Genomic DNA, 3461 nt, shown 5'->3' on the forward strand with positions numbered 1-3461 from the left:
TTAGACCACTGAGCCATCTCACCAGCCCCTCTTAGGTCATTTTTAATCTCACTTCAAGAGCACTAATCATTAACAATGCTTGTACTGTATTCACAAACACTGATATAATTTGTTTATTTATGTTAAAACAAATATTTTGTTTAAAAATGAATGTGTATTAAAGTAGTATAACTGATAGAAGACTTTATTCCAGTTCCTTTGTTAAAAAGCCTATTTTTTTATATTTTATTTTATTTTTTCCCCCAGTATTTATTTATTTATTTTTGTCCATAATTTTATTGATAAACAAATAGCAATGAGACAGTTTCAAATCAAATTGGTGGGACAGTTTCAATAATTAACACATTGTATACATTCTTTCTAAACAGGCAGGACGGGGGCTTGAACCGGCAAACTCGCACTGTAGAGCCCAATGCGTAAACTGCTACGCTAACTCTCCAGCTTCCATTTTTTTTGATACTAGGGATTGAACAGAAGGCTTCATGCGTGTCCGGCCAGTTCACCCAATTAATATGTACAACTGAATGGCACTTAGCCACAGAGCTGTACGATCACTATGACAGCATTTACATGACCCCAAAAAGAAGCGCTGTGCCCTTCAGCTATCTCGCTATGTAGCCCAGGCTGGCCCTGAATTTAAGGCGATCCTCCTACCTCAGCCTCCTGGGATTATAGGCGTGCTCCACAGCACCTGGTTTATATTCTGTGTCTGTAGATTTTCTTATGCTGGGCACTTCATATAAATGAAATCAAGCAATAGGTGAACTTTGCTTGTTTGTTTATATTTTTAGGGAAGGGTCTACAGGGTGTTCAGGGTCTCACTACTAGATCGGACTCTAGTGATCCGCCTGTTTACAGCCTCCCAAGAGCTGGGATTACAGGCGCGCACCACCACACCCAATAATAGGTGAACTTTGTTTGGCTCCTTGGGTTTACACCATGCTGCAAGGGTTCATTCGTGTTGTGACATCATGTTGGGATCACAATTATTTTTCTTGTCAGTTAATAGTCCATTGTATGAACAGGTCACATTTTATTCATCCATTCATCAGTTGGTGGTCTTTGGGCTCATTTGCACCATTGGTGAAAAATTCTATGAACATTCTTTGTACAATTTGTTTTTGCTTTCGTGTTATGGTGGTGGGGATAGAACCCAGAGTTTTGGAACACGGAGGCATGGACACAAATGCTAATTTCTTCAGGAAATTAAGGAGTGGAATTACTGGATCATATAACTATGTCTGGTCTTGACCAGACTTTTCCAGAATGGCTGCACCCATTGGCCTTCCCATCAACAATGCATGAAAGGGGGCCGGGGAGATGGCTCAGTGGAATAAGCGCTTCCCTGGCAAGCATAAGGGCCTGAGTTCAATCCCCGGTTCTGCCGAAAAAAAATCTTAAATCTTAAAAACAACCACAACAACGACAAAAAACAGTGCATGAAGCCCCAGCTTGTCTCTATCTTTACTGATACTTGTCCGTCTTCCTCACACAGCCTTTTTTTTTTTTTTTTTTTTTTTTTGAGACAAGGTCTCACCATGCAGTTCAGGCTGGCCTTGTGCTCACTTCTGCAGCCCCGTAGGCTGGTCTTGAACTTGCAGCCTGTCTCAACCTCCTGAGTGCTGTAATTATAGGTGTGCACCACCTACCTGTCTATATTTTCCATTGTTTATTCCTGATGATGGTAATCGGTGTGAGCCCTGCTCACTGCCTGACCGCCCTTTAGAGTGTCAGTTCCTCAAAGGTAATGATCTTATTTCCATGCTCACCGTCGACCCTCACCACGTGACTGGTGCTTACTAGGTACTTGATAAATAGGGTGCGTGAGTGAATGAATGGATGCATGCATGCGTGCGTGAATGAATGAATCCCAACTTCCACATTCTAAAATGACTTGTTTCCAATGTCTTTGTCTTTACAATTTTAAAAGAAGTTGATGGGTCCTTGGGCTGGCATGTCACCTATCCTGACCTGGTATTGGACAGAACTGGGTCAGACAGGAGAGTAGCTGAGGCCAGAGGCTGGTGAGGACCCTGGGCAAGCCCTTCGCTTGTCCTAGTGCAATCCCTCTGTCCTTCAGATTCCCTCCCTCCCTGTAGTCACTAAAGAACAGGCCAGCGTAGGAGGAAGATGTTTGTTGGTCCCCGTGTCTATCACCTGAGAGCCGTGATTTGACTGCTGCAGATGGAGGACTGTGTTCATTAGGCCTCGTGATGGTGAAATTCGAAATGAACTGTGGGTAGGAGCCGGGGAAATGTTTCAGTGGAATAAGCGTTTCCCCGGCAAGAGCAAAGGCCTGAGTTCAATCCCCTGTTCTGCAAAAACCCCCACAAAAACCCAAAACTGTGGGGTCTGGGGAATTCTCAGAGGTGGAGTGCTTGCCTAGCATGTGGAAGACCCTGAGTTTGGTCCATAAGAAAGGCAAACTACAACAACAAACCAAAGTTGTTCCCCACAGCCATGGAATACAGCAGACACATAGCACAGCCAGACCTCCTCATTGCTCACAGGGCCATGGGCCAGTTTAGGTTTTAAAACTACAATGAGCCAGGTGTGACGGCGCATCCCTGTAATTTAAGTGCCACAAGTTCGAGACCAGCCTGGGCTTTAGAGTGAGACCCTGTCTCAAAACAAACAAGCAAACAAACAAAAATGCACCTTATTTACATTTTTTGGAAATGAGGTCTTGCTTAAGTGATCCTACTTCCTATTCCTTGAGTAGCAGGGACTACGGGCATGTGTCGTCACATCTGGTTTCCCTGGCCATGGAATGCCCTGTGTCCTGCATGGGAGTGCTCAAGTTTGACCAAACATCTGGACTCTGTTGACACAGAAAAGTCACCAGGGCTCTCTTGCTTTCACAGCTGGCTCCTTTACAGCTGCGTCACTTTGCCCTCTGACCCCTCAATCCCTCTTCATGCCAGGTTCCCACTGGGACAGGACTCAGTGATCTTTGTCCCTTGGCACCTGGCACCCAGCCTGTGTTCACCTAAGTGATAACAAGTGGTGTCTATGGAGCTATGACTGTGCCCAACTATGCCCCAGTGTCTTATGGGACAGTGGCTCACTTAAGCCACATGAAGCAGGTCCTAGTATTATTCTCTGGATGAGGCACTGGAAGCCCCAAGCAACTAAATCACTTGCCCATTGTCACAGTGCTAGCAAGTGGGGAGCCACTGCACAAGCCAGGCAGCTGTACCCTAGAATCTGTGCTCTTAGCACCCGAAGAATGTGGCCAGGGCCCCCATGGCACATGGTGCTAAGGGTCAGCGGACAACCATTACAAAAGTACAGAGTCAGGAGGGGTGTTTTTTTTTGGGGGTGTGTGTGGAGGGATGTCTTGTCCTGAGTTTTCCATCTTTGCTGCTGTGTCGTCGTCTTCCTCTTTGTCGTCTTCTTCTTCTTCTTCTTCTTCTTCTTCTTCTTCTTCTTCTTCTTCTTCTTCTTCTTCTTCTTCTTCT

Source organism: Octodon degus, unplaced genomic scaffold (assembly GCF_000260255.1).
Source record: "Octodon degus isolate 3935 unplaced genomic scaffold, OctDeg1.0 scaffold00092, whole genome shotgun sequence".
NCBI classification, from domain to species: Eukaryota; Metazoa; Chordata; class Mammalia; order Rodentia; family Octodontidae; genus Octodon; species Octodon degus.